The 24,471-nt window shown below is 38.9% G+C and overlaps 1 long non-coding RNA gene across 9 annotated transcripts in view; it reads right to left on the bottom strand.

Moving 5' to 3' along the window:
- Positions 1-24,471, bottom strand: part of LOC137209991 (uncharacterized) — a 127,269-nt gene that overhangs the window by 44,678 nt on the left and 58,120 nt on the right. For 5 of the 9 annotated variants that reach the window (XR_010936212.1, XR_010936213.1, XR_010936219.1 and 2 more), the window contains 4 exons: positions 21,880-23,529; positions 19,452-20,459; positions 16,202-17,419; positions 14,066-14,216 (listed from right to left, as the gene is read on the bottom strand). This is a non-coding gene — a long non-coding RNA (uncharacterized lncRNA). The remainder of the gene's footprint in view (positions 1-14,065; positions 14,217-16,201; positions 17,420-19,451; positions 20,460-21,879; positions 23,530-24,471) is intronic. The other 4 variants (XR_010936216.1, XR_010936214.1, XR_010936215.1 and 1 more) reach the window with 4 other exon arrangements.

Raw genomic sequence — 24,471 nt, 5'->3', positions numbered from 1 at the left:
TTTCATGTGTTTGTTGGCAGTCTCTATATTTTCTTTGGAGAAATGTCTATTTAGGCTTTCTGGCCATTTTTGGATTGGGTTGTTTGTTTTTTTGTTATTGAGCTGCATGAGCTGCTTGTAAATTTTGGAGATTAATCCTTTGTCAGTTGCTTCATTTGCAAATATTTTCTCCCATTCTGAGGGTTGTCTTTTTGTCTTGTTTATGGTTTCCTTTGCTGTGCAAAAGCTTTGAAGTTTCATTAGGTCCCATTTGTTATTTCCATTTCTCTAGGAGGTGGGTCAAAAAGGACCTTGCTGTGATTTATGTCATAGAGTGTTCTGCCTATGTTTTCCTCTAAGAGTTTGATAGTTTCTGGCCTTATATTTAGGTCTTTAATCCATTTTGAGCTTATTTTTTTGTATGGTGTTAGGGACTGATCTAATCTCATACTTTTACATGTACCTGTCCAGTTTTCCCAGCACCACTTATTGAAGAGGCTTTCCTTTCTCCACTGTATATTCCTGCCTTCTATATCAAAGATAAGGTGACCATATAAGCCTGGGTCTATCTCTGGGCTTTCTATCCTGTTCCATTGATCTATCTTTCTGTTTTTGTACCAGTACCATACGGTCTTGATTACTGTACCTTTGTAGTATAGTCTGAAGTCAGGGAGCCTGATTACTCCAGCTCCATTTTTTATTCTCAAGATTGCTTTGGCTATTCAGGGTCTTTTGTGTTTCCATACAAATTGTGAAATTTTTTGTTCTAGTTCTGTGAAAAATGCCAGTGGTAGTTTGATAGGGATTGCATTGAATCTGTAGATTGCTCTGGGTAGTAGAGCCATTTTCACAATGTTGATTCCTCCAAACTATGAACATGGTGTATCTCTCCATCTATTAGACCAATTAGAGAATGGACTTGAGGATATGGGGAGGGGGAAAGGTAAGCTGTGACAAAGTGAGAGAGTGCCATGGACATATATACAATACCAAACGTAAAATAGATAGCTAGTGGAAAGCAGCCCCATAGCACAGGGAGATCAGCTTGGTGCTTTGTGACCACCTGGATGGGTGGGATAGGGAGGGGGGGAGGGAGGGAGACACCAGAGGGAAGAGATATGGGAACATATGTATATGTATAACTGAATCACTTTGTAATAAAGCAGAAACTAATACACCATTGTAAAGCAATTATACTCCCAATAAAGGTGTAAAAAAAAAAAAAACCAAGACCCATATATATGCTGTCTACAAGAGACCCACTTCAGACCTAGGGACACATACAGACTGAAAGTAAGGGGATGGAAATAGATATTCCATGCAAATGGAAACCAAAAGAAAGCTGGAGTAGCAATTCTCTTATCAGACAAAATAGACTTTAAAATAAAGACTATTACAAGAGACAAAAAGGACACTACATAAGGATCAAGGGATTGATCCAAGAAGAAGATATAACAATTGTAAATATTTATGCACCCAACATAGGAGCACCTCAATACATAAGGCAAATACTAACAGACATAAAAGGGGAAATCAACAGTAACACTTTCATAGTAGGGGACTTTAACACCCCACTTTCACCAATGGACAGAACATCCAAAATGAAAATAAACGAGGAAACACAAGCTTTAAATGATACATTAAACAAGATGGACTTAATTGATATTTATAGGACATTCCATCCAAAAACAACAGGATACACATTTTTCTCAAGTGCTCATGGAACATTCTCCAGGATAGATCATATCTTGGGTCACAAATCTAGCCTTGGTAAATTTAAAAAAATTGAAATTGTATTAAGTATCTTTTCTGACCACAATGCTGTGAGACTAGATATCAATTACAGGAAATGATCTGTGAAAAATACAAACACATGGAGGCTAAACTATACACTACTTAAGCGAAGTGTTCACTGAAGAAATCAAAGAGAGAAATCAAAAGATACCTAGAAACAAATGATGATGGAGACATGACGACCCAAAACCTATGGGATGCAGCAAAAGCAGTTCTAAGAGGGAAGTTTATAGCAATACAATCCTACCTTAAGAAACAGGAAACATCTCGAATAAACAACTTAACCTTGCACCTAAGGCAATTAGAGAAAGAAGAACAAAAAAACCCAAAGTTAGCAGAAGGAAAGAAATCATAAAAATCAGGTCAGAAATGAATGAAAAAGAAATGAAGGAAACGATAGCAAAGATCAATAAAACTAAAAGCTGGTTCTTTGAGAAGATTAACAAAATTGAAAAACCATTAGCCAGACTCAGCAAGTAAAAAAAGAGAGAAGACTTAAATCAATAGAATTAGAAATGAAAAAGGAGAAGTAACAACTGACACTGCAGAAATACAAAAGGTCATGAGAGATTACTACAAGCAACACTATGCCAATAAAATGGACAACCTGGAAGAAATGGACAAATTCTTAGAAATGCACAACCTGCCAAGACTGAATCAGGAAGAAATAGAAAATATGAACAGACCAATCACAAGCACTGAAACTGAAACTGTGATTCAAAATTTTCCAACAAACAAAAGCCTAGGACCAGATGGCTTCACAGGCGAATTCTACCAAACATTTAGAGAAGAGGGAACACCTATCCTTCTCAAACTCTTCCAAAATATAGCAGAGGGAGGAACACTCCCAAACTCATTCTACGAGGCCACCATCACCCTGATACCAAAACCAGACAAGGATGTCACAAAGAAAGAAAACTGCAGGCCAATATCACTGATGAACATAGATGCAAAAATCCTCAACAAAATACTAGCAAACAGAATCCAACAGCACATTAAAAGGATCATACACCATGATCAACTGGGGTTTATTCCAGGAATGCAAGGATTCTTCAACATACGCAAATCAATCAACGTGACACACCATATTAACACATTGAAGTGGAAAAACCATATGATCATCTCAATAGATGCAGAGAAAGCAATCGACAAAACTCAACACCGTTTATGGTTAAAACCCTTCAGAAAGTAGGCATAGAGGGAACTTTCCTCAACATAATAAACGCCATATATGACAAACCCACAGCCAACATCATCCTCAATGGTGAAAAACTGAAAGCATTTCCTCTAAGATCAGGAACAAGGCAAGGTTGCCCACACTCACCACTCTTATTCAACATAGTTTTGGAAGTTTTACCCACAGCAATCAGAGAAGAAGACTAAGTGAAAGGAATCCAAATCAGAAAAGAAGAAGTAAAGCTGTCACTGCTTTCAGCTGACATGATACTATACATACAGAATGCTAAAGATGCTACCAGAAAACTACTAGAGCTAATCAATGAATTTGGTAAAGTAGCAGGATACAAAACTAATGCACAGAAGTCTCTGGCATTCCTATACACTAATGATGAAAAATCTAAAAGTAAAATCAAGAAAACACTCCCATTTCCAATTGCAACAAAATGAATAAAATATCTAGGAATAAACCTACCTAAGGAGACCAAAGACCTGAAGGCAGAAAATTGTAAGACACTGATGAAAGAAATTAAAGATGATACAAATAGATGGAGAGATATACCATGTTCTTGGCTTGGAAGAATCAACATTGTGAAAATGACTCTACTACCCAAAGTAATCTACAGATTCAATGCAATCTCAAGCAAACTACCACTGGCATTTTTCAGAGAACTAGAAGAAAATATTTCACAATTTGTATGGAAACACAAAAGACCCCAAATAGCCAAAGCAATCTTGAGAATGAAAAACACAGCTGGAGGAATCAGGCTCCCTGACTTCAGACTATACTACAAAGCTACAGTAATCAAGACAGTATGGTACTCACACAAAAACAGAAATATAGATCAATGGAATAGGATAGAAAGCCCAGAGATAAACCCACACACATATGGTCACCTTATCTTTGATAAAGGAGGCAGGAAGGTACAGTGGAGAAAGCACAGCCTCTTCAATAAGTGGTACTGGGAAAACTGGACAGGTACATGTAAAAGTATGAGTTTAGAACAGTCCCTAACACCATACACAAAAATAAGATCAAAATGGATTAAAGACCTAAATGTAAAGCCAGAAACTATCAAACTCATAGCAGAAAACATAGGCAGAATACTCTATGACATAAATCACAGCAAGATACTTTTTGACCCGCCTCCTAGAGAAATGGAAAGAAAAAAGTAAACAAATGAGATGTAATGAAATTTAAAAGCTTTTGCACAGCAAAGGAAACCATAAACAAGACAAAAAGACAACCCTCAGAATGTGAGAAAATATTTGCAAATGAAGCAACTGACAAAGGATTCATCTCCAAAATTTGCAAGCAGCTCATGCAGCTGAACAACAAAAAAATAAACAACCCAATCCAAAAATGGGCAGAAGACCTAACAGACATTTCTCCAAAGAAGATATACAGATTGCCAACAAACACATGAAAGAATGCTCAATATCATTAATCATTAGAGAAATGCAAGTCAAAGCTACAATGAGATATCATCTCACACCGGTCAGAATGGCCATCATCAAAAAATCTAGAAACAATAAATGCTGGAGAGGGTGTGGAGAAAAGGGAACACTCTTGCACTGCTGGTGGGAATGTGAATTGGTACAGCCACTATGGAGAACAGTATGGAGGTTCCTTAAACTACTACAAATAGAACTACCATATGACCCAGCAATCCCACTACTGGGCATATACCCTTAGAAAACCATAATTCAAAAAGAGTCATGTACCAAAATGTTCATTGCAGCTCTATTTACAATAGCCAGGAGATGGAAGCAACCTAAGTGTCCATCATCGGATGAATGGATAAAGAAGATGTGGCACATATATACAATGGAATATTACTCAGCCATAAAAAGAAACGAAATTGAGTTAGTTGTAGTGAGGTGGATGGACCTAGAGTCTGCCGTACAGAGTGAAGTAAGTCAGAAACAGAAAGACAAATACCATATGCTAACACATATACATGGAATCTAAGAAAAAATAAATTGTCATGAAGTACCTAGGGGTAAGATGGGAATAAAGACACATACCTACTAGAGAATGGACTTAGGATACGGGGAGGGGGAAGGGTACGTTGTGACAAAGTGAGAGAGTGGCATGGACATATATACACTACCAAATGTAAAATAGATAGCCAGTGGGAAGCAGCTGCATAGCACAGGGAGATCAGCTCGGTGCCTTGTGACCCCCTGGAGGGGTGGGATAGGGAGTGTGGGATGGAGGGAGACGTAAGAGGGAAGAGATATGGGAACATGTGTATGTGTATGACTGATTCACTGTGTTGTAGAGCAGAAACTAACACACAATTGTAAAGCAATTATGCGCCAATAAAAATGTTAAAAAAAACATCTTCCAACAAACAAAAGTCCAGGACCAGATGGCTTCACAGGTGAATTCTATCAAACATTTAGAGAAGAACTAACACCTATCCTTCTCAAACTCTTCCAAACAATTGCAGAAGAAGGAACACTCCCAAACTCATTCTATGAGGCCACAATCACCCTGATACCAAAACCAAAGATACTACAATAAACGAAAATTAGAGACCAATAACACTGATCAATATAGATGCAAAAATCCTCAACAAAATACTAGCAAACAGAATCCAACAACACATTAAAAGGATCATACCCCACGATCAAGTGGGATTTACCCCAGGGATGCAAGTATTCTTCAATATATGCAAATCAATGTGATACACCGTATTAACAAATTAAAGAGTGAAAACCATATGATCATCTCAATAGATGCAGAAAAAGCTTTTGACAAAATTCAACACCGATTTATGATAAAAACTCTCCAGAAAGGGGGCATAGAGGCAACCTACCTCAACATAATAAAGGCCATATAGGAGAAACCCACAGCCAACATCATTCTCAATGGTGAAAAACTGAAAGCATTTCCTCTAAGATCAGAAAGGAGACAAGGATGTCCACTCTCACCACTATTATTCAACATAGTTTTGGAAGTCCTATCCATGGCAATCAGAGAAGAAAAAGCAATAAAAGAAATACAGATTGGAAAAGAAGAAGTAAAACTGTCACTGTTTGCAGCTGACCTGATACTATACATAGAGAATACTAAAAATGCCACCAGAAAACTAGAGCTAATCAATGAATTTGATAAAGTTGCAGGATACAAAATTAATGCACAGAAATCTCTTGCATTCCTATACACTAATGGTGAAAAATCTAGAGAAATTATGGAAACACTCCCATTTACCATTGCAACAATAAGAATAAAATACCTAGGCATAAATCTATCTAGGGAGACAAAAGACCTGTATGCAGAAAACTATAAGACACTGATGAAAGAAATTTAAGATGATACCAACCGATGGAGAGATATACCATGTTCTTGGATTGGAAGAATCAATATTGTGAAAATAACAATAGTACCCAAAGCAATCTACAGATTCAGTGCAATCCCTATCAAATATACCAATGGCATTTTTTTACAGAACTAGAACAAATCAACTTAAAATTTGTATGGAGACACAAAAGACCCCAAATCGCCAAAGTACTCTTGAGGGAAAAAAAATGGAGCCAGAGGAATCAGACTCCTTGACTTCAGACTATACTACAAAGGTATAGTAATCAAGATGATATGGAACTGGCACAAAAACAGAAACATAGATCAATGCAACAAGATAGAAAGCCTCTAGATAGAAAGCCCAGAGATAAACCCACGCACCCACGGTCAACTAATCTATGACAAAGTAGGCAAAGATATACAATGGAGAAAAGACAGTCTCTTCAATAAGTGCTGCTGGGAAAACTGGACAGCTACATGTAAAAGAATGAAATTAGAACACTCCATAACACCATATACAAAAATAAACTCAAAATGGATTCGAGACCTAAATGTAACACCAGACACTATAAAACTCTTAGAAGGAAACATAGGAAGAACACTCTTTGACATAAATCACAGCAATATCTTTTTTGGTCCACCTGCTAGAGTAATGGAAATAAAACCAAAAATAAACAAATGGGACCTAATGAAACTTCAAAGCTTTTTCACAGCAAAGGAAACCATAAAGAAGATGAAAAGACAACCCTCAGAATGGGAGAAAATGTTTGCAAATGAATCAACGGATAAAGGATTCATCTCCAAAATACGTAAACAGCTCATGCAGCTCAATATTAAAGAAACAAACATCCAAATCCAAAAATGGGCAGAAGACCTAAATAGACATTTCTCCAAGAAGACATACAGATGGCCAGAAGCACATGAAAAGCTGCTCAACATCACTAATTATTAGAGAAATGCAAATCAAAACTACAATGAGGTATCACCTCACACCAGTTAGAATGGGCATCATCAGGAAATCTACAAACAACAAATGCTTGAGAGGGTGTGGAGAAAAGGGAACCCTCTTGCACTGTTGGTGGGAATGTAAATTGATACAGCCCCTATGGAGAACAGTATGGAGGTTCCTTAAAAAACTAAAAATAGAATTACCATATGATCCAGCAATCCCACCACTCGTCATACACCCAGAGAAAACCATAATTCAAAAAGCACATGCACCCCAATGTTCATGGCAGCACTATTTACAATAGTCAGGTCATGGAAGCAACCTAAATGCCCATCGACAGACGAATGGATAAAGAAGATGTGGTACATATATACAATGGAATATTACTCAGCCAAGAAAGGAACGAAACTGAGTCATTTGTTGAGACATGGATGGATCTAGAGACTGTCATACAGAGTGAAGTAAGTCAGAAAGAGAAAAACAAATATCGTATATTAACGCATGTATGTGGAACCTAGAAAAATGGTACAGATGACTGGTTTGCAGGGCAGAAGTTGAGACACAGATGTAGAGAACAAACGTATGGACACCAAATGGGGAAAACCATGGTGGGGTGGGGATGGTGATGTGCTGAATTGGGCAATTGGGATTGACATGTATACACTGATGTGTATAAAATTGATCACTAATAAGAACCTGCAGTATAAAAAAACAAACAACAACAACAAAAAAAAAAAAAACAAGAGCTGGTTCTTTGAAAAGATAAATTAAACTGAGAAACCTCAGGCCTGGTTCACCAAGAAGAAAAGAGAACGCACCCAAATAAACAAAATAAGAAATGAAAAAGGAGAAATATCAACTGATACCACAGAAATACACAAAGCCATAAAAGAATACTATGAACAATTATATGCCAACCAATTCAACAACCTAGAAGAAATGGACAACTTTCTAGAAACATACAGTGCACCAAAACTGAATCAAGAAGAAATAATTTGAACAGACTGATCACTAGAGTGAAATAGAATCTGTAATAAAACAAACAAACAACAACAAAAAAAACAACTCCCTACAAAAAATGTCTAGGACCAGATGGCTTCAGAGGCAACTTCTACCAACATACAACGAAGAATTTTACTGATCCTTCTCAAACTCTTCCAAAAGTTTGAAGAGGGAACACTCCCAAAGACGTTCTATGAAGCTGCCATCACGTTGATACCAAAACCAGATAAAGATACCACCAAAAAAGAAAATTATAGGCCAGTATCTTTGATTAATATAGATGCAAAAATTCTTAACAAAATACTAGCAAACCAAGTCCAACATCACACAAAAAACATCATACACCACAACCAATTGGGATTCTTCACAAGGATGGTTCAACGTATGCAAATCAATGTGATACACCATATCAACAAAAGAAAGGAAAAAACTCACATGATTATCTCGATAGATGCAGAAAAAGCATTTGACAAAATTCAACAGCGATTAATGATAAAAACTCTTACCAAAGTGGGTATAGAGGAAACACATCTCAACATAGTAAAAGCTATTTATGACAACCCACAGCCAATATAATACTCAACAGTGAAAAGCTGAAAGCCTTCCCACTAATATCTGGCACAAGGCAAGGATGCCCACTCTCAATTTCTATTCAACATAGTATTGGAAGTCCTAGCCACAGAAATCAGGCAAGAAAAAGAAATAAAATGTTTCCAAATTGGAAGGGAAGAGGTAAAATTGTCTCTATATGCAGATGACATGATACTGTATACAGAAAATCCTAAAGACTGGCACACAAAAACTACTAGAACTGATAAATGAATTTAGCAAGGTACCAGAATACAAGGTTAACATACAGAAATTGGTTGCATTTCTTTACTCTAACAATGCAATAGCAGAAAGTAAAAAAAAAAAAAAAAAAAAAAAAGTATTTTTTAATAAAGTACCCCAGAAAAAAAAATTAGGAATAAACCTGATCAAGACAGTGAAAGACTTATATGCTGAGAACTACAAAACATTAACTAAAGAAACTAAAGATGATTTAAACAAATGGAAAGATATCCCATGCTCTTGGATTAGAAGAAATAAAATTGTTAAAATGACCATACTACCCAAAGCAATACACAGATTTAATGCAATCCCTATCAAAATACCCATGACATTTTTCACAGAACTAAAACAAATAATCCTAAAATTTATATGGAATCATAAAAGACCCAGAATTGCCAAAGCAATCCTGAGGAAAAAGAACAAAGCAGGAGGCATAGCGCTCCCAGACTTCAGACAATACTACAAAGCTACAGTAATCAAAGCAGTGTGGTATTGGCACACAAAAAAAGACATATGGATCAATGCAACAGAACAGAGAGCCCAGAAATAAACCCACACAACTATGGTCAATTAATATTAGACAAAGGACTCAAGAATATAAAATGGGAAAAGACAGTCTGTTTTGCAAGTGGTGCTGGGGAAGTTGGACAGCTGCATGTAAATCAGTGAAGAACATGCCTTCACACCATGCACAAAAATAAACTCAAAATGGCTAAAAGACTTAAATATAAGACAAGACACCATAAAGCTAGAAGAGATCATAAGGAAAACATTCTCTGACATAAGTCGTACTAATTGTTTCTTAGGTCAGTCTCCCAAGGCAATAGAAATAAAAGCAAAAGTAAGCAAATGAGGCCTAATCAAACTTACAAGCTTTTGCACAGCAAAGGAAACCATTTATAAAACTGAAAAGACCTACAGAATGGGAAAAATATTTGTAAATGATGCAACAGACCAGGGCTTAATTTCTAAAATATACAAACATCTCATACAACTCAACAACAAAAAACCAAATAATCCAATAAAAAAAATGGGCAGAAGACTTAAATAGACATTTCTCCAAAGAAGACATACAGATGGCCAATAGGCACATGAAAAGATGCCCAACTAATTATTAAAGAAATGCAAATCAAAACTACAATGAAGGGGACTTCCCTGGTGGTCTAGTGGCTAAGACTCTGCACTCCCAATGCAGGGGGCCTGGGTTTGATCCCTGGTCAGGGAGCTAGATCCCACATGCCACAACTAAAAGATCCCATGTGCCACAACTGAGACCCAGTGCAGCCAAATAAATAAATTAAATAAATATTAAAAAAAAAAAAAACTAGGATGAGGTAACACCTCACACTGGTCAGAATGGCCATCATTAAAAAGTCTACAAATAACAAATGCTGGAGAGGGTGTGGAGAAAAGGGAACACTCTGACACATCCTTTATTGATAGCCCCTCAATATATGTGGGAATGTATATATGTGGGAATGTAAATTGATAGAGCCACAATGGAGAATAGTATGAAGGTTCCTTAAAAAACTAAAAAATAAGCTACCATATGATCTAGCAATCCCACTCCTGGGCATATGTTCAGAGAAAATCATAATTTGAAAACATACATGCACCCCAATGTTCATTGCAGCACTGTTTACAATAGCCAAGACATGGAAGCAACCTAAATGTCCATTGACAGAGGAATGGAGAAAGTAGATGTGGTACATATACACAATGGAATACTACTCAGCCGTAAAAAAGAATGAAATAGTGCCCTTTGCAGCAACATGGATGGACCTCGAGATTACCACACTAAGTGAAGTAAGTCAGACAAAGACAAATATTGTATGATTATCACTTATATGTGGAATCTAAAAAAAGATACAGATGAACTTATTTACAAGACAGAAACAGACTCACAGACTTAGAATACAAACTTTTGGTTACTAAAGGGGAAAGGTGGGGGGAAGGATAAATTAGGAATTTGGAATTAACATATTCACATTACTATATATAAAATACATAATCAACAAGGATCTACCATATAGCACAGGGAATTCTACGCAATACTCTGTAATAACCTATATGGGAAAAGAATCTGAAAAATAGATATATGTATAACTGAATCACTTTGCTTTACACCTGAAACTAACACAACATTGTAAATCAAATATACTCCAATATAAAATGAAAATTAAAAAATATATATAACAGCAATTACTGCCAAGGTAAAAAAAGAAGGGAAGAAAAAAAAATCCTACAAAAAGTAGAGCCCAGACTGCTGCAATGAAGAACAAAAATTCTATGAATGGATCAGAAGTTGTAATAGAGGTATAATTTATACTTCTTCGCTTTCTTTTCCAAATGCACACATTTTAACTCTTGAAAAAATGTCACTATAGACTTTTTATTGATGTAGATCATTTATTCCAAGCCCTTCAGGTTGCCTCCAAGAAGGTACCAAAATTTGGGCATTTTGGAAATGTGATAAGACCAGTAGTAAATATATAAACGTGAGTTGATTGCCACAAGTGTTGTGCTACAAGACGAGTTTCTAAATTTTATTAGGTTCTTCCCTGTATTTTTCTTTTATGCATATGTGACAGAGCCTATGAGACAGGCCTTTTCCTAACAGCAAAGGAGTCTGGAGTGAGTTTATGGAATCCTCTTTGAGCATGCTCACCTGTTAATGTGAGAAGGGTTTCTCTAAAGATGTTGGCTGTAGAGAGAGAGAAAGAATTAGAGGGAGAGAGACAAGCAGAGAGACAGAAAGATCTATAACCTCTCATTTTACAGATGACAAAATGGAGACAAGGACGATCGTTGAAATTCAGGTTTTCTGCTCTGTTAGTGCTCTAGGATCATTGATATTATGATTACCCTTTTTGTTAGTTGTGTATTGGACAGTTCTCATAATATTTCTGTATGAATATGAAAGCAAATGGATCTGGACTTCATAAAATGGGCTAACGTTGACTATTTTCTTTTTAAACATGTTTGCATTGAGAAAATGTATCCTCTAGATGTGAAGAGACTTAGAATGAGGAGGTCAGAAATGCAGTCTCTTGGGGGAACATCAGTGCACAAAATGCACCATAGGAAACTACTATTCTGATGATGCTTTAGTCAATATGCTGGGGAAGGAGGTCAAAGGGGAAATACTAAATATGCTTTCATAATTAAGAACATATAAAGATTACTTCAACGTTTTAAAGAATAGTCCATTAGTTAGGAAAAATATTTTCCCCATTTCTACTGGAAAAAAAAATTGGAGCTCAAGAAAAGTTCAAATTGTAAAAAGTGAGATATATGACTGATATAAATTAATAGCAATTTTTTAATACAGCACAACTAACTGTATACCAAATAGAAGATATTTTATATCGTATAAATATATATTCATGTCTGTTATTTTTCTATATTTTATTGTTTGCCATCTATATATTGTTATTTTCATAATAGATATAAACATTTTAAAAGTTATTTTGTTATATAAGGGGGCAAAGTTTTTTTAAAAGAAGTTCATTTATGATTTGACATTGAATGTCAAGGGAAATGCAAGGCATGATACATTGACGCAAAGAGTTGTATTAATCTATTTTTGCCAACGAACTAGTCTGCTTATATGTTATGAACCATAAGAAGTATAGTAACAAATAAAAACAAAAAAGCACAGGGACCTCATAGTTCCCATTCCAAAGTTTCAGCCATGAATCAGGTACAACAATGTAAAACCTACCAGTTACAAAAGAGGTTGGATTCAAACTGGGTTTCTGGCAGATGGGACAAATCAAGGCCACCTGTCTAGATGACTAAACCCTTTTTTACTAATATTTATGGAAAAGGCACTTCTACTTCTATTCGTAGCTTTTGGTGATTTTAGGAACCAACTGGAACCTTTCTCTTCTTCCGGGGAATGTCCCACTCTTGGAGAAGAACAGACAGGTTTATTTATTTATTTATTTTTCCTGTTCCTTTCCTACATTTGACATCAGCAAAAGTTTTAAATATCACAACTGATTTGGCTGTAAATGGAGAAACAGTACCGAACAAAACAAAATGAAAAACCCAAAGGACAAACAGAAAATCCTAAATAAACCCTCAAGTTTGGTCTTGGGGTTTTACATATACCAATGACACAGGCGATCATAAACAGCGTAATTAACACAGCAAGGATAGCAGTACATGGTGCAGAGTCCCAAGATAACCCTGCCTAAACACCTTGTGGAGATCCTAATAGGTACTCTGGCCACACATTTTTACAATAAAATATCATGTTCCTCTCACCCATGTGTTCATAGTTGTAATCAGATCACTTAACCAAAATGTGCCTCAGAGGACTTCAGGGATTGTTGAAACGTTCCCCATTTTTAAAGACAGAAATTCAAGACAAACAAAACACAAACTTCACACACAAATGCCAGCATCCAAACACAAATGAATCAGTTCACAAATCGGGGAGAAGTCCAACAACTCTTTCCTCTCTCCAACAGTGTACCCCACTCAAATGCAAAACAAATTGGCTTATTCCAGAGAAAAAGCCCCAAACGGAGAGAAACTAAAGTTCCCAGCTGCTCACACTGGAGTGACTTACCCTACTGTATTGAGCTCGCCAGCTCCCGAATGCCGATCCCTTGTTCCAACTGCCAAGCGCTGGGGTAGGCACTGCTACTTCAGAGAATTCTGAAGGGAAGATCCTCGGTACAAGTGGTCCCGGCAGATGCTACGGCCTTACCTGAAAATTTTCCAACTGGGGCCGGCCACCCAACCTCTGCCTGGCAAGAGGCTGGAGAGAGAAACTCGGCAATGCAGCCCATTCCATAGTCTCTAACAGACTCTCCTTGCTAACGCCTAGCCTAAATCTCACTTCTGGAATTTTACATTTCCTAGACTCAGTGTTACCGACTGTTACCGCCAGTCCAAGCTCATTCTGCTCATCACACGACAGACCAACTTGTTGGGGAAAGGAATAGCGGCTTTACTCAGAAAGCCAGGGGACTGAGAAGACGGCGAACTCACACCCCAAAGAGCCATCTTACCTGAGTTAGAACTTCGGCTTCTTTTATACTAAAAGGGGAGGGAGTAAAGTCAAACACTTCCTGGTTCCAGCCCGCCTCCAGAGGGTATGTGTTAATTTCTTCCTGCCCGCAGTCATTCACAGGTGGGCCTGGTCAGGATGTTTCCTAAGAGCTAAACAAAGGTTTTTTAGCTTAATGCTCATTACCTAGGAGGCAGGGTTCCCAGAGATGGGCCATTTTGTATAAATTAAGCTTATAGGCAACATCCCTTTAGTGATGAACTTGTAATGGAATACAAAAGTTCTCCCCTATTACATTAGCACTAACTTCTAGAACTGTATAAAAAAGGGCTGATCTCTATTCCACATGATAGTGCTTCAAATATTTTGTTAGCTGTTTACTTTCCCCAGCTCTAAGAAAGCAGCAGAGCAAGTTAGCTAAAAGTACCAGTTCTAGATAAGAATACTTGAGTTCAAAAATGTGCTCCTTCATTTACTAGCTGTGTAAACTTGAGTGAGCCACTAGCCTCTCTAAGTCGGCTTTATCATCTATGAAATGGGGAAGAGGGATAACAATGGTACCTACCTCCCAAGGTTTTTGAGAGGATTAAGTGAGATAACAGATATTAATTCTAGACATGTAAGTACTCAGTAAGTATAAACCATTGCTGTAGTGATGGTGATTATACTTATTGTAAGAAAAGGCACCAAAAACGGAGGAGAGCTTAAACAAGCTTTATTTGGGAACGCTCCCGGGCGAGGTTCACTGGTCCGAGAGAAAGGGGCCAGAGAAGTCGCGCCTGGGTGCGGGCCGCGAACAAAATTTATAGGGGTGGACGCAAGGGAGGTGCTTGCTGTGTGAAGCAGCCCTTTTTTGGTAATCTCTCGCGTGTTGTGGCAATGTCAGGTGTTGGTTACATCAGCCTCAGAGCCGTTGGTTCCGCCCCTCGGGGAGCGGGAAGACCAGTCGATTGCATCAGCCTCCTTGGCGGGGGGGGGGGGGGGGGGGGGTTCGGTCTGGCTCCCTGGGCCCTTCCCCGGACCTGCTGTCCTTACACTTATTACTACCACTATTGACTCTTCTCTCACCCCTGCACTTCTAATCCCTTCAACCATTTGTCATTTACTAGAAACCCGGTCATCTTGCTTGTACTTTAATATCGTCTCCAGAATTAAACAAAGGACCCCAGACGGGTACTGGCCCATGAAGAGTACTAGACTACGGCCCCTACTTCTATAAACACAGCCTAAAATTCCGTTGCTTTTTTCTGCAGCCACCTCACATAGCTACCTCACGTAGCTCTTTCAGACTGGGCTCAAGGTTAACCAAATCTCCCTGACCCTCCTTCAGTGAACTGCTTCCTCATTCTGTCCTTGTGGAATTTTGTTTCTGGCCAAGCACAGATATAAAAGTTCATTCTTGATAAATTTTTTTCTTATTGGGTTTGTCGAATATTCCAGCCTGCTAAAATCACTATGACTGTCCTAACTCTAGCATCAACTCTGAATTATTAAGACATCAAATGTATCAGCTTCCATTGCCAGCTCTGGTGTTTCCTGTCTTCATCCATGTCTTTGATAAAATGTTGACTAAAATAGGGTCAAGATCAAAGTTTTGTAATCCTCTACTGGTAATATTGCTGGATATTAATAGTTATTGTCATGTAATACCATTATAGTTTATAAGGTGCCTTTAATATACATACTCTAACTTAATCCTTATGAAGTAAATAGTGTTATTATCTTTATTTTACACATAAGAAATCTGTAGTTCAGAGAGTTTACATAACGTGAGCAACGTCTCCCATCTGAGAAGTGGTATATCCAGATGCAAGCCAGGGTCCTCTGACAACAAACTGAGTTGTTCGATCAATTATGAGACCACTCCACCTTACGTCATCCACCATGCATTTTCCCTCTTTATCCTTAGGCAATCCATAGGACCTTTCTCAAATGACTTACTGAAATACAGATTTACTACCTTTATTATATTTTCCTCCTACTGCAAGGTGCCAACAAAGCACAGGGCGGGGGGGGGGGGAGGGGGAGGGGGGGAGGGAGGAAGCAGTTGCTGGTTATAATCATACCTACTTCTCTGAGTTATTATTTGGATTTGACTAGAACATGGATATGGTCTTGGCATAAAGTGGGTACTCACCAATGGCAGTTCTTTTCCTTATCATGGAAACTCTTCCCCATCATAACACTCTTCCGACAGGTACATGCGTAGGTGCTATTTATCCTCACTTATGGGATAAAGTGAGGATATCCTCCTTTTCTCATCAGAGCTCATCAGTGGAGCCTCTCTGTAATTAGACTTTTCGTTTATATGTTTGCTTTATGTATTTCTGTTTTGTCTGCCTTTCCCTTTTCTCTTGTTGGAATATTAGGATGATTTGTTTTCCCTAGATTTTTGCATGCCTCTTTGGCCATTACCACTCCCGCCAGGGAATCATCCTTATATCCTCTGCATTTTTCAACACGCCAGTAAAAGCTCTAGGACACATGTCTGATGATGAACAGTATCTTCTTTCCTCACTGTGATAAATATAAAATGAAATAGTGACTTACTCCCAAGAGTGTAAATGACTAACTTCTACTTAACAAACCAGTTTGGGGGTTTTTGTTTGTTTGTTTGTTTTAGAATTACACTCTATTGGCTGGTCCCTGGCTCTGCCACTTAGGGTTCAGCCTTGACAATATCATTTATATTCTGAGTCTCACTACCTACAGCAGCAAAATAGGAATAGTAAAACTATCCAATGCATTGGGTTCTCAGGAGGATTAAATGAGATTATGTAGAAACCACAGCATCATGAAGGTATAAAATAAGTGCTTGCAAATGCCAACTATTATGAGCATAAGCAATTAATTAGAATGTCCTGAAAACGGTTTCATTCTTTGTTGGTCTGTCTCATCGAAGGTACAAGCACTTCTAAGGAAACAAATAGTTTCCTCTGTACATTCAGGGCACCAGCTGCTGGATTTGGAGGTGGGTCTGCTGAGTTCCCTAATAGCAGACCTCGCCTAATCTCCCCTGGAGATGAAGATACCCCCAATGGATTCAGCAGCCCACAGTCAGAGCTGCATACAAGAAAGACCCCAGTGAGGAATCTCAAGAAGGAAGGCAGCTCAGGGCCTTCTCAGAAGGGAGCAGCTGGGCAGACAGAGCTGAGCAGTTCTCCAAAACCTAGGACTTTAAAAATACCCTGGGAGAGTTCACTCCATATGGGCTGGCTCTGTGTGTCCTGGAGCATTGGAAATGGGAGGGGAAGTCCCGTCTCCTGGAAGAAAACACTAGATGGAAGCAGGGCGACCTCAGAATCCTCGTAGGCAGATCCTTGCATTCTGATCATGCAGCTTCTCCGGATGTTTCCTAAGCAAGAAATAGGTCAGGCTCTTTTCTGGGTCTCACCTCCAGAGTCTGGGCTCCCCTCTGTCATAGGTCTGGCTGGTAGGCTGCCAGGGACAACACACTTCTTGGGTTTCCACTCAAGGACAGCAGGGCCTGGCCCTGACAATATGCTGGGGTACACAAACCCTGAACCACTGATGGATGACTCAGGCCCTACCTGGGAAAGATGAACAGCATGGTAACAAGAAACTGTCTGTTAGGCAATCATAAGCTTTTCCGAGCAAATTTCAAGCTCTTGCTGGAGAACTATTGAAAAAATGTGGGGAAAGGTGCATGTTGCCTAGTTCATTCTTGATCTGTGTGCTAACAGCCATGAAGCTTATGTAAGTTGCTTGTAATACAGTAAATGAAACTAACCAAACAAAAATAAAAATAGGGCTTCCCTGGTGGCGCAGTGGTTGAGAGTCCGCCTGCCGATGCAGGGGACACGGGTTCGTGCCCCGGTCCGGGAAGATCCCACATGCCGCGGAGTGGCTGGGCCCGTGAGCCATGGCCGCTGGGCCTGCACGTCCGGGGCCTGTGCAAAAGGGACAAATCTAAACAGCTATTTTTCAGCCTGTTATTCAGCAGGTATGCATTCGTAAGGCCATGCCAGGTGTGTTCAGTCAGGGCCCATTCTAATTGGTTGGCACCCTCTTCTAGTAGGTTGATTCTCCATTCAGATTGGTTGAGGTCTGCCTTGTATTAGTTATTAAGTATTTGACTCTCACCAAAAATAACCAGTAATGTGGCACCCAAAAGATAAGTTGAACTTATCATACTCTTACTCTCAAAAGAAAAACATTGAAAGAATTAGCCCTACAACCCAAAATTGTGGATCACAAAAAGCATGATTAAATAGAGGAAGTTAATTGATAGTAGGATTTTTAAACAAGCAGACATATAAGACTGTAATTGCATCACAATCATGGTGTAGCATTATAGCTTTGCCAGGATGCTTTGACCAGTCTTGAATTCAGAACCATCTGTCAGCTACAGACTGTGTGAGCCTCCACCCTCTTTGAGATCTCCTCTTCTTAGATATCCAAGGGGTCTCCTAATCACTTCACCTGATTCCTCACATTAACCCCCCCTCCCCGCAATTTAAGCTGCTTTGAATGAGTCTCTATTTAACCTAAGAGAAAAGCTAAAACTGTAACATAATGTATAATTCAGAATATTTGTCAAGCCATGACATCAATATTTTATCAAAAATGTTCATACCAATATTTTCATTAAATACACACACACACACACACACACACACACACTCTGTGTCAGTGCAGGAATAGGCCTAATATATTAAGGACAGATGAGCAATCTAAAAGCTAGAGACACATTTTTTTCCATAAGATGGCTTTAGTAGCACTTAATTGTCTTTAACATCATTCAAAACAATTTTGTTAGATTGTATGTGACAGCTGTCATATCCATGTGCATTTTAAAAAAACTTATAAAAATTGGTGAATTTTTGTGTAGCCATTTTAATATTGAAGATGGGAGAAAAAAGCAACATTTTTGGCATATTATGCTTTATGATTTTAAAAAAGGTAAAAATGCAACAGAAATGCAAAAAAAATTTGTGCAGTGTATGGAGAAGGTGCTGTGACTGATCGAACGTGTCAAAAGTGGTTTGCGAAGTTTCATGCTGGAGATTTCTCACTGGACGATGCTCCACGGTCGCGTAGACCAGTTGAAGTTGATAGCAATCAAATCAAGGCATTAATTGAGAGCAATCAACGTTATACCACGCAGGAGATCGCTGACATACTCAAAATACCCAAATCAAGTGTTGAAAATCATTTGCACCAGCTTGGTTTGTTAATTACTTTGATGTTTGGGTTCCACCTAAGTTAAGTGAAAAACACTTTCTTTCCGCATGCAATCTTCTACTTAAACGTCATGAAAATGTTCCATTTTTAAAACAAGTTGTGACAGGTGATGAAAAGTGGATAGTGTACAATAATGTGGAACAGAAGAGATCGTGGGGCAAGCGAAATGAAAAACCACCTACCACACCAAAGGCTGGTCTTCATCCAAAGAAGGTGATGTTGTGTATATGGTGGAATTGGAAGGGAGTCCTCTATTATGAGCTCCTTCTGGAAAACCAAACGATTAATTCCAACAAGTACTGCTCCCAATTAGCCCAACTGAAAGCAGCACTCGATGAAAAGCATCCCGAATTAGTCAACCCATGATCTTCCATCAGGATAACACAAGACCACATGTTTCTTTGACGACCAGGCAAAAACTGTTACAGCTGGGCTGGGAAGTTCTAATTTATCTGCCGTATTCACCAGACATTGCACCTTCGGATTTCCATTTATTTTGGTCTTTACAAAATTCTCTTAATGGAAAAAATGTCAATTCCCTGGAAGACCATATAAGGCACCTGGAACAGTTCTTTGCTGAAAAAGATAAAAAGTTTTGGGAAGATGGAATTATGAAGTTGCCTGAAAAATGGCAGAAAGTAGTGGAACAAAACAGTGAATACATTGTTCAATAAAGTTCTTGGTGAAAATGAAAAATGTGTCTTTTGGTTTTTTTACTTTAAAAATGAAGGCAATTTTTGGCCCACCCAATAGAATTTACTCAGTTCTCTTGACCTTTTGTCTTAACAGATGATATTGAGCAGTGGTTCTCAAACTTCAGCGCCCATCAGAATCACCAAGAAGACCTTGTTAAAATGCAAATGTCTAGGCCTTATTGCCAGAGTTTCTGATTTGGTAGGTCTGAGAAAGGGCTCAAGAATTTGCATTTCCAAAAAGGGTCCAGGTGCTACTGGTGCTGCTGGTCTGTGGACTACACTTTTAAGAACTACTGATGTGGAAAGTTCTCAGAGCAAGTTCATGTTTATGTTGGTCTGTATTTATGTTTCTCATCTTTAGAGAGTCATCAGCTCTGTGGTCACTCATTACTTTACAACACTATGTCATCTGTATTCCCAGAGTTAGATGATGAGAAGCTGATATCCAAGACCAAGGAGGTTATAATGGAGCCATTTCAGTAATAAGGATTTTTCCTGGAAAAAAAAAAATGATAGCAGGGAGATTTGAGGGTTTCCAGTTACTTTTCCAGTACTTACTGTGCTATAAATAAACAGTCTTAAGTATACAGTTGGGATCTGACAGTATTTCTTTAATAAACTACACTGGGAAAAGCTAATGATGGTGGGCCACAGATGTTTCTAATATTTAGGTGGTCATTATCACCAGCAGTACATCTCTAATTCACATCAAATGAAATTTCACAGCCCAGTGATGGCCCATTTTTTAATAGATGCAAAACCAAAAAAACAACAATAACACTAATTATTGCCTAGACTTGATATAGCTCTCCATTTTGTCAAATTGTGAAATTCCCACATGCATTCACTTTGCTTAGTCACACAACTTTTCTGTGAATTGAGTCCACGTCCTGGTGCTTCTTCACTCAACTAATGTTTATGGAAAAACAACAAAAGTTAGGACCTGTGCTCTGTGGGGAAGCCAAAGGTGTTCAGGATATGGTGACTTCAAGGAGAAAAGGTTACTGTGGAGGAGATGAGACTTCTGCAGAAATTACTGTGACAGCAAGAAGTGGAGCAGAGCAAGTAGCTGAGGACTCAGAAGAGAGTGGAGTCACTTTTTGGTTGGAGTGATCAGAGAAGGTTCTATGAAGAAAGTGGTAACTCAGCAGGATTTCAAAGGTGGACTTGGGTTTTGACAGGCATATGGGAAGAAAAGCAAGGACAGGGAATTAATTCTAAGTGCACCAGAGGCAAACTAGCTCAGAGTATATCCCATTTATAGTGAGTTAAGTAGTTCATTGCTCATGTAAGATCCATGCAAAGGAGTAGTGGGAGAGGAGATTAGAGATGAGAAAAAAGGGGGTGTAAATGCTAGGTCAAGGATTGAGAGTTGATTCAGTAGACAAGGGCGGCACATTGACGTTTTTGAACAAAGGAATAATATGATCTGGAATTTACCTTTATCACATTCATGAATGGCCAATGACAAAGGAAGAAGAGTTAATGGAAGCAGTGAGATGACTCAAGAGGTGTATTAGTATAGGACTGACCCAGGAGTGTACTAATCCAGGCAAGACCCAGGAGGCACCCATGGGAACAAAAAAGGGGGGTATAAATAAAGGAGAGACAAAATATGGTAACCGATTGTATAAAGTTTAGGTTTTGAGAAGAGTGTTGGTACCATTAACCAAAATAGAAAAGTCAGGGGGACTGGTATGTTGCGGAGTTGGGGAAGAAAATGATAAATGTAAGTATAGATATGTTAGGCTTATACTTCTGTAAGTAAAACCAGATGGAAATCTTAAAAGCAGCTGGAGAAGTGGGGACTGAGCTTCAAAAGAAAGTCAGAATAGGCCAGCTTATGCTGCCATAACAAGCAGCACTAAAAATCCTAGTGACTTGAAACAGTCGTGCTTATTTATAACTCACACACCATGGCCACCGCAATTCCGCAAGGAGACCCTGCTCATCAGGGATGCAGTTTCACGGAGGATCCATTTCAGTGTGTTCTCAGTGATCATGGAGACTGGGCAAGGGGAACATGGACAACCAGGAGCCAGTTAGAAAGCTGAGCAAATTTTAATCTAGTGTTAATTTGTGCTGCTTCTCGTGCACGATAGCAGCAGTAGTATCTCTCTCGGAAAAAAACATCCCATATTACGATGTCTATGAATATAGGTTTCCTTTTCTACCCTCCCTCCCTCCTTCCTTCCCTCCTTTCTTTCCTTCTTTCCTTCCCTCCTCTTTCTTTACTTTTTTGGAAATCACTTATTGTATATAAGTTGTAATCCAGACCTCATGTATCAATGGGGAACTTTCAAATACAAATATTACCAATTAAAAAAAAAAAAAAAAACAACTGCTGCCCGGAAACGTCACGTGCCTCTTTTCCCCTCACATGTAACTGGAAAAAGCAGGTCATGTGATCATCCTTGAGATCAGGAGAATGTGGATAAATAATCCTATATGTGCCTAGGGCAGAAGAACTACCATCTGTGCAACTGCTGTTCTGACTCCCATATGCATCATCTAAGACTGAGACCCTTGATGAAGACAGAGCAGTAGATACTGCCTTTGATGTAAAGAGGACAGAGAGTGGAAAGCAAAACTCTAAGGACAGAAACTTGAGGAATACATAGGAAGAACACATACTTACAGAGGCTAAATAAAAACGCATAGAAAAGCAAAGGGCTCAGTTTACTAGGGCCACATTCACAAGAAGCATCTCAGGAAGGTTCCTCACTACCAAATCTGGAGATGAGTCAACAACATCCAAGGCCAAGGAAAGACCACTGAGTCTGACCTTGAAGGAGACATGGCTGACCTTCAAGAGATCTGCTTTATGGAGGCGATGGGGTCAGATATGAAGCCAGACTGAGGAAGGAGTGATCGAAAGTGGAGACAGAACACCGGACTGCGGAAAAAAGGAAGCGAAATAAGGTGCCCGCTTGAGGTAGCAGCAAAATCAAAGCTGCTGTGCTAAATGAAGTCTGGCAGGTTTTTACGTGCTCATTCAGCACATGTTTATTGGACACTTACTCCTGCCAAACACCGTTTTAGGAGCTGGGGAGTGAGCAAGACACGCTTTCTGTTCCCCTGAAGCTTATCTTCTAGTGGAAGCAGACATAAATAAACAAGCGAGCAAAGGAATCAATGAGTGAAAGAGATCATTTCCAATTATACTTAGTTCTGATAAAACTAAATAAATTATATTTAGTTCTGCCTTCCCTTCTAGAAGGGAGTCACAGGGTGGGTGGGGAGTGTGGCCTGAAGGGTATGTCCTAGACTAGTCAGGAAAGGCATCTGAGGAGGGGATAGCATCTCAGGAGGGGATGCTAAAGGATGGCATCCTTTAGCATGTTGCCTCCTAAAGGACAAGAAACATCAGCTAAGGACAGATTTGGAAACAGTGTTCCACAGCAGGCAGAATCTCTGAAGGAAAGATCAAGTTCTCATAAAAAATGGGGATTAGAGGAAACATTTTAAGGGACTTCCCTGGCGGTCCAATGGTGAAGACGTTGCCTTCCAATGCAGGGGGTGTGGATTCGATCCCCGGTCAGGCAGCTAAGATCCCACATGCCTCCTGGCCAAAAAACCAAAACATAAAACAGAAGCAATATTGTAACAAATTCAATAAAGACTTTAAAAATGGTCCACATCAAAAAAATCTGTTAAAAAAAATTAAAAAAGAAGAAGAAACATTTTAGCTAGCTGGTTGTGTGTGTGTGTTTGCGTGTAAATACTTACAGCAAATGAAGGTCTAGAAGAAATTTGCCTCTCAATGCACAGGATTCATTGGTTTAGAAGGACATGCCTTCTCCTTCAGGCAACCTACCACAGAACCTACTTCAGTTGCTTGGGGAAAATTGCTGCAGGGTAGAGATCTGCTGAGGCAGATTCTTTTGCTTGGTGTATTATATTGTGCAGAACGTTTCTTTTTAAAGCTTTTGAACCAGGCTTCTCATGAAAATGCCTTTTATATTGGTACTTGCATTCTCTCCAGTTTCAGTCTTGCAAATTTTAGTCAAACGTTTGTATAAGGTCGACCTTTCTCACATGTGACTGTGGGTATAGGGAAGGTTTTCCTGGGCCTGCTCATGGATTTTTTAAAAAGAGAAGCTTAAACAAATCTCTGCTGAGCTCTATGACCAGCCCCACTGGTCTTAGGAGGGCAGTCATCACGGCCATTATGATCTGAATTAAACCACCACTGGAAAAAAGTACATATATTTTAAATTGGGGTATGCCAGTGTGGTGGGATGATCTGCTAAAAGATTAATTTGCGTTAACTTTTTTCTGTTTATTCATAATATTTGTTTATTGTCCCCACTGCCCTCCCCTGCTATAACATAAGTTCTACAACGGCAGAAATATCTGTGTGTTTTGTGCACTGATGTTTCCTCAGTTCCTAGACAGTGCCAGGCACAGGGGAGATACTCAGTAAGTACTGGGTGAATTCGTGTTTCTTCTCTTTGTTGTGGGACCCTGGCAGGAAGGAAGGTTTTTCTTGGGCTAGTGCCAGAAG

Source organism: Pseudorca crassidens, chromosome 17 (genome assembly GCF_039906515.1).
Source record: "Pseudorca crassidens isolate mPseCra1 chromosome 17, mPseCra1.hap1, whole genome shotgun sequence".
Lineage (NCBI taxonomy): Eukaryota > Metazoa > Chordata > Mammalia > Artiodactyla > Delphinidae > Pseudorca > Pseudorca crassidens.
The sequence above is the reverse complement of the archived record's forward strand: the minus strand, read 5'-3'. Positions and strand labels throughout refer to the sequence as shown.